The sequence below is a fragment of the Synchiropus splendidus genome, chromosome 1, assembly GCF_027744825.2.
Source record: "Synchiropus splendidus isolate RoL2022-P1 chromosome 1, RoL_Sspl_1.0, whole genome shotgun sequence".
Taxonomy (NCBI): domain Eukaryota; kingdom Metazoa; phylum Chordata; class Actinopteri; order Syngnathiformes; family Callionymidae; genus Synchiropus; species Synchiropus splendidus.
This window is the reverse complement of record NC_071334.1, coordinates 64,180,743-64,189,356: the sequence shown is the minus strand read 5'-3', so window position 1 is coordinate 64,189,356 and position 8,614 is coordinate 64,180,743.

The window sequence follows — 8,614 nt, the reverse complement described above, 5'->3', positions numbered from 1 at the left end:
TATTATACAGAGCAAAAGGAGCTCCATTCCATGGCTAACCCTAACCCTAACCTCCGTCATTGTTTTACATGCTGCCCATGGTGTCACAACATGCCACGGCACATGCACTTCAGTTGAAAGCCAAATGGGGCGACATGCCACGATGAAGGCATCTGCGTCAACACAGGATGCAAAAGTCACTTGAAGGCAGTCGCTCGTTGATGACTTGGGAGTGAGAATGTGTTGCAAACTGTGATCTTTCTCGGAGTTGGTTCCTGTATGCTAAGGTTAGGGGGTCTGTACAACTACAACTACAACTACAAGCTTCACTCACAAAACAGCACTCCTCAAATGGTTCCATCTGAAGCCACCAAGGTACAGTTTATTCCAAATAGTGAAGGTTAATCATGTCACCAAGCGTCCACCACACACTTTCAAATACAATGGTATATTTTGCAGTTTGCAGTTGTAGTTGAGATCCTGATAGGACATGATCGAGTAGCAACCAATGTACTGTAGGTCTGGGATAGATGATGGCAGGGTTGAGGAAAAAGTGGTAAGAAAACGAATAGGTCATGGACCTCCTCACGGTGGGTGGTGCTGGCTTTCTCACATGGATGATCCAGATGTTCATTCGAAACACCGCAGCAAGTGTTAGAGAAACAACTGACACACATGCAGCATGTCAGGTTAACACATTTCCAAGTATCTCTGTGTGAGCCTTTGATATTTCATGCTGTGTTCATTTACACGTCCACACTGCACTTCTGATAATGAGTGTTGCTTCAACGCAGTTGAGGTGCAAAAAATCGACAATGTTTTCCATTGTTCACATTGTTTCTAAGCTCTTTAGTATAGCTTTTTTGGACTTTATAATATTATTTCTTTTTTAATTTATTGTGATATGTTGTGTACAGAGCACAATTTCCCTTGGGATTAATAATTTTTTTCTGATTCTGATGCTTCAACAGAGATGTTGAAGCAAGCACATAATACTACAACCTTAATGAAAAGATGCATCATTATGACCCTGTGTCAAGAGCAGTGGGCTTTACACAGCGTCCCAATGTTTGACAGGTCCATTAGAGTTGGACCAAACAATCCTTCATTCATTCTACGCTACTTACTCCCATCACGGCAGTTTGTTCCAGCAACACCTACCCTCAGTACTCACCATGTGTTGAGGTAAATGAATGATGAAAGGCAACAATGTAGGAGAATATATTGGCCATTATTCAAAACATCAACACCACCATGACCAAGAGATCCTCGAGGACTGTGAGCCAGGGAGCCCTCCCGGTGACAAGAGCAAAGGAGCCATTTTGCTGCTGGATTTGTTGAAAGTACTTTTTCCTCAACATCGAGGAAGACAGCCAGCTCCATCTTGAAATAGCTTGTCTCTGCAGGGCTGAGATTAGAGGGCATTTTCTCTATTTCCACTCATGCAGTGTGGAAGTTGGTGACCATCACGGCCCCTGAATGCAACGTTGTCTCCAGTGTCTTTGAAGAGGTTGGAGAAGCTGGACATGAACATGACATCAGTTCAAATAAGGCCCACAGAGAGAATCAGTGAAAAGGGAAGGATTTCTCTTCCTTCTCAGATCACTGTCGAACCCTCTGAGGAGTGAGGAGTGAAGTCGGGAAGCCGTCTCAGTTCTGATGACAAGTGGAGACAGAAATACAGAAATAAATTAATAAAATGCACAATACATATAAGAATAGATAAATACATGTATACATTAAAAGCACATGAATCAATGATGAAATAACTGTATTAATAACGTAAAAATAGTAACATTAAATGTTCCTATGTGCTGTAATTATTTGTTTAGGCTTGGAAAACTTGACTCTTGACCATGCTCACTGTGCCGCAGCTGGTCAGGAGTCCACTCAGCAAGTTGCTTTCCATTGACTTCCTGAAGTTGTGACTTAAAAGACCTGGTGGATATCTGAGTCATCTTGCCTCCAATAAAGCTTCTCTGTCCTAAATCAGGTCTAGTGAGGAAGGGAACAATGAGGAAGCCAATACAGCAAAACAAAACAAAAAAGTGTTGTGGTTTCTTCTATGAGCAAATTACTTACTGTGTTTTGTTAGATCAACTAAAGAATGTTTGATAGTTTTTGTTGATAGGCCACATCAGATATAGTTACTTCTTTGTAGTCAGATTTGGAACAAATCTTTCGACTCTTATCTCATTTTCCCTTCAGTCTCCTCCAGTCCAAGTTATGCTGCTGAACTCAAAATTTAGCTTTTCTGAGTCTTGACCAAATACTAGCAGTGAGAGCTGAGGCGACTGGAATCTGTTTTGAGTTCTCAAGGATTTGTAGCAAAAAAGACCAACAGTACATTCATTGCATGCAACAGAAGTCTCAAATCATATACTCAAACAGATCTCACCAAGGTCTGGAAAAGCTTAACAGGCTTCTAAAGTGCATATTAAAGACTTTCCCTTTTCAAAGTTAGCAAAACTTCTCCTGGGTGTGCTGTTTATCTTTAAAAGGTCAGAGAAATATTGAATCTCTGGAGATTGGAGAGGAACCAGCACAGGGTCTCTGTGATTGCACACAGATTTCGCTTGACATGTTTGGTGTCTTTGGAAACGTTGAGATCAGGTCAGGAATTTAAAATCAAGTGCAGTGGGTTTGAACAAAGCTTGGCGTCCACACTGATGGATTTGAGAGGATTGAACACGGAGCCAAGCTGGCAGGTCGAAACTATGGTGAGGCAAATGTTAAAATCAGCACTTGTGTGTTATTGTTGGGAGGCTACAGGGTTTGAGTAATGTCCCGGTTCTGGAAGAAACTCAGCTCCTCACTGCATACAGACCTGTGATGGTATCTGTGAAGAAGAATGAGCTTCAGCTACACCAGTGAAGGGATAAATCAACTGCAAAAGCAGACTATTATTTAAAGAAGTTGGGACTATTCAGATAGAAGAAAAGGCAGTAAGTCGAAGTTTACTGTTTGAGAGCAGGAAAAAGCAGGGTGGCAGTTATGACTGAAGAACAATTGAAGTTCAAAACTATGTCAAAATCCATACAAACAACAAAGTTTGTTAAAAAAAATATTGGATTCAGGATTGATAAGACAAACAAAGCCGTGATGTTTGACTTGTGTATTTACTATATTGGGTGTTTTGAAATGAATTAGTCACCAAGACGTTTGGAATTAAAATGTTGAGAAAATAACCTGAGATATAAATGAGTCCAAAGATAAAAGAGTGTAGGGAGCCATGCACCAAATGTGTTGATCATTCCACTGCATCCCTTACACACGGTGTCAAACCTCTACTCAGTCAAAGACTGTGGGAGGAAATCGGAGTCCAAACTGGACAGCTGAAATCTTGGTGTTTCATGCACTCACTTCTCACTTTTGATATGATCCTGACAAAAAAGGCATCAACCCCTTGCATCCTCATCAAAGACTTCAAAGGGACGATCATCCTCCTTCTTCCCTCCTTCAGAACAGCTTTTGTTACTATCGACGGATTCACAGACGCCCAGGTAACAAACCAAATCATAACTTGGAAGAATTGGCGAACAATCCTTGGCGTATAGATTGCTTTCTAATTACAAAGGGGGGCTGGGCAGAAAGAGCCTTTTCCTTTTATCCACATGCGTTGATGAAGCCACTGTAAGCCTAGATTCATCCCTGCAATCGACCCATCCATCCAGAGACCGGGAGAAGAATTGTATAAATAAAGATCTCACCGCTTCCATATTTTTTAATTCCATGGGAAAGTGAGGGCGAGATGAGAAATTGATCAGACAAGATGCTTTTTACTTTATCTAAAGGTGCAGAACATTTGTCTGAGTGAGTTCCGAGGAGGTATTGACTTTGGAAACAAGGAGTGATGAATATGAATAGGTGTCCATGAACACATACACACTGTGCACGCTTCACCGTAGAGACAAAGCAGTCTGCCTTCCCAACTCTTCTCCTTACTGATCTAGAATAAGCACCTCAGGATCATCTTCTTTAGCTCCATTCTCCTCGGCTGGAGGGCAAGGCTGTCACTTTAACGCACTTTTATGCTGCCTTTAGGTACAAAATTGTAGCTGTCAGTTTCAAACAATGTTACCATCTCTGATCACATACATGCGTTCTTTCTGATGGTATTGCTGTTCACCAATATATCCACCAGGGGGAGCAGCCCACAGTCAAACGTTTATGACAACAGCAAACAAACATGGTGACTGTGGAAGAGGAATGGACATTGTACATATAGCACAAACGAATACGGAGGGAGCGCGGGGGGTGAGGCTCTTAAATACAGTATAATGCCACTAGAGAACTGAGAACTGTTTCCACCATTGTTATGTCTTCTTCATGTCTCATTAGCTCTACATATCAGGTAGTAGTTGTCCGCAGTAATGCTCGGTTTGGTGCGTATCTCTCAGTTTTGTGGAAACATGTAGAAACATAGACACAATGAATGCAGAGCACGGAAAGAAAACTCGGTCCAGATCCGTAACGTTGAGCATAAATAGGCCTTTAGTAACCTCTGACGACTAGTGAGGAGGTTTCATGCCTTTATTTTCAGAGCTCAAGGTGGCGCTCTTATTTTAAAAATGATGTTCCACTAAAAGAGTTGTTCAAAGCCAAAGTTCCTAAATGAATACTCCATATGGTCTTATTCCACCTGAACTTATCCAAGAAATTACAAAAGCAACGCATCTCATTTGTTGTTGTTTTTTTTCCTTTTCAATTTCCTCCCTTTGTTTCTTCGCTTAATTTGTCAGCCTGCTTGACTTTGAAGTTCATCATCCATCATCCTTAGAGCTATATTTTTCATAGTTTTTTTGTATTTCTTCCTTCATATCTGAATTATTCTGGTCAATTTTGGGTGAAACAATTTACCTTCACTTTTATATTTTCCTTTTTGTCAGGTAGAATTCACAGCATGAGACACAGAATCAGGAAAGTAGTGCATTAAAAGCACCGCCCTCCCCGCTAAAAACTTGGGTGTCAATCATCAAATGCAGTTGCCACGGCAACATCTACCCTAAATCGGATGATGAAGTATGTCGCTGCTTTTGGGTGGCGCGTGTCAAAACCGCTGCCATTACCTGGATCCCCATCTCTTTGTGTCACAGGCAATCACAGCTCATTCACTGTCTGCAGGGAGCCGCGCGCCATTTCCCCCGGAGAGTCTGATCGAAACCTGGATTATGAATAGAAGCCAACATGACGCTGTCCTCCGGGACAAGTTCAGACCGCTCACTCACCCCCTCGGCCATCTCCCACTTGTTATTGATTGGGGCTCCTTTTACCTCTTGCGACAAGAATCAGGCCTGGGCCGGTCAAGTGAGTACGAGTGCCAGTCTCGCAATCACACAGCAATGCGCGCCCGCACTGGAACAACCGAACGTCACCCGCCAAATCTGCACTGACAGAATGTTTCAAATGGAATTTCAGCCAGAACTTGTCAAGTTCAATGATGGGCGCCATTTATAGGTCAAAGCCTCCAGATTTTGAGGATAGCAAGTTGTCAGAACATGGTTCAAGGGACCAAGACTTTCAATTATTGTAATAATACAAACCTTTTGAATGATTCTTAGCTAAGCTAAATTAAACAACAATGTTGTGCTATTTCTCTATCCATCTTTTTTCCTGGACACGGGATTATTTTTGTCCTGCTTTTCTCTCTGCTCGTGTTTGTTTTGGGATTGATTCCACTCTCTCCAGCACCACATCGCCACACCCATTGCACTGTGTTTCATCTACGTCCTGTTTGGAAATTTCACGTGGCCCTTTAAAATCAAAACTCTCTTCCATAGAACCAACCAGATGTTGTTGCAGAGAACCATCCTAATTGTCCCCATACCACTGACTTGCCTGACTGTAACACCTCTGTTTGCCGCTTGTCCTTGTCTGGATGCTTCCACCTGGTTTGAACTGTCCACCTGGATTTTAAATCGGTTTTCTCTTTGCTTGTGCTTGTTTGCCCATCCGAACTTCTGGTGTCATCCCTGAGCAGTTAAATGAGCAGTTGAACTCAATACAATGTTCTCCCTCTTAAGATCTTCTGCTTTATCTATCAGAGGTGATATCTCCACTGAAGTTTAAGTTATTTTGACCATTTCCTCCCTTTGTTTCTTCGCTGAATTTGTCTGCTTTGAAGTCATTCGTCATTGCCGCCATCCTTAGAGCTATATTTTCTGTTATTTTTCGAATTTCACCCGTCATATCTGAATTATTCTGATCAATTTTGGTTGAAACAATTTTGCCATTATCGCAGACTCCCAAGCCGAACACGCACTGGTTTCGTCTGTGGAGCTCATCTGCGGTTCTGTGACGGCTGTCGGGAGGCAGCGGTTAATTCGTTTTGCTTTTTCCACATAATTACAGCAACTGTTCTTGTCACACCTTTGTTTTTGTCTCAGTTTCCTGTTTTCTTTCCAGAGCTCTAGCTTTTGTGATCGTCCTGTCTCATCTCCATAATGCTTAGTCATCAGTGAAGTAAATAGCATCTTGTGCCGATGTGCTCCACTGACGCTGCCTCCAAGAAGGCATTGGGATACATCACTTATAGCCAAATATCATAAGGCTGACTCTGGCAAAAGTCCATTTGCAAATCGTCACAATGAGCCCTTTCAGAAAGTCTGGGATTCTCAGAACCTTGGTGCTTTCTACCAAGCCAGCCCACGTTCATATGTATCTAAGAGGAAATAAAGTGGATGGAAGAGTCACTCAGGGAGAAGTGAACTACACCAATTGCATCGGTGTATAGATGTCGCATTTGACTACGCAGATAAAGCACAATAAAGTAAACACAAATGCGTCATCGCAACTTTTTAATCCAGTGCACCCAGTTTTTGTTATTTCCGCTTTCATCTCTGGTGATAGCAACGGCTTCGGTTAGACCCAATTGTTCATGCAAAATCAAAGTTGGATCAATCTCGGATTTTCTAATGAACTAATTATGCGGTAATTGTTCCGGTCCAGACCACAGATCCATTGAACCGGAGCATCTCTTTGTGTCTCTTTGTGCTGATTGAGAATGGTAATTAGGTTATTTTGATTGACAGATGGGCACTTAGCATCTGCTTGTGCACTTGCCCGAACGCACTTTTTTCATCAAACCCCTCGCACGATTCATCTGCCACTAAAATCCAAAAGAGAATCTATCTCATTGTAACCAACCACAGGTTTAGAACCGTTTCACAGGTCACCAGAGGTTAAGTGATGAGGCAGGCTTCTGCAATTAGTGCATTTGCATAATATAATTGAGTGTGTTTGGTCTATAGATTGTCTTGGTTTGTCTAGTCTACACCGGGAGGAAGAACTTGCTTGACTTTCCTAGGAATATATATCACATTCGTGCTCTCCTTAATCCAACATACGTCAAGACATGTTTCTGTTCCACTTCAGCTCATCTAGTTTGATTCCTATTCCATCATCTCCTTCATTAATTTGACATCAGGTTGTCAAGTATTTTTTGATTTGCTTCATCTAAAAACAAGAGTTGAATCCTACAGTTTTAGAAATAACATAGGAGTAATAGTTACAAACAAAAAACAGACAAACAAAAAGAAACAATGTGCAGTTTCTCACATAAGATCAGTCAGTCAATGTGGTGACTGTTGGAGTGAAGGTGTTTGTGTAGTCTTAAAAAGTATCATTTAAGCTATATGAATACTCAAAGCAGTTTAGTTGCAATAACAAGGGTTAACCAGAACAATGGGAAATTTGTTTGGTGATTAAGAGTCTGCGTCACAGGGAAGCCTCTCCTCCAACTGAAGTAAACAGAGCTGGATTGAAATCAAATCACCAACATTCAACTAATTTCACAGCAGTTCTACACCCCACGTCGCCCCGATCGCACAGACAGTGTTAATCCAGCATCTACAACCTCAGAGAAGCGACACTGAGGAATAGTTAGCTGAATGTGCTAGCTATGTTAGCATTTACGTGGATCCAGCACTGAGCCCTTTGTTTATGTGTTTCAAGTCCTTGTATGGTTGAGATTTGTAAAAAAAAAAAAAAAAAAAAAAAAAAAAAAGCGTTTTAAACCTGTGTGGCATCTTAAAAATGTGATTATAATAACAATTCTTGGAAAAATTTTTTTAAAATAAAATAAAAATATATTTATTTAAAATAAATATAGCCTCAGGTATTTCTACAGTCGTAGACTCTTAAATGTAGCATCAGCTCCTTTTGAGAAGGGCCTGTAAGTCAAATGAAAACACCACAAAGTTGAGCTAGAAAGCACTGTTTGATTTTCTAGTAACAATCTTTCTACTATCTGCTCATCTTTTTCCTTTCAGTACAAATGTGTTAAGGCTGTTTAAGATATGTCCACATAATATTTGGATGTTCTATTTAAAAACTAAACATGCAACGCATTCACATGTCATGTCACCAACTCAGGACACTCATGTATGACAATAACGTTCAGAACAATTGACTCATGCATTTTCTTTCATGATGTAAATTGGTCTTCAGCTGGACAATTATTATATGTCTTTAAGTGTCTGTCCATGTCGCCATATGCACGGCTGATTTGGGACAAAAATGCTTGTGACATGTGATTACTGTGTTGAAAATTGAATCAGAATGTCAATTATTATTCTAAGGGGACGCCCTTGATGAAAATGACAAATATAGCTTGTCAGACTTATATCTAATCCTG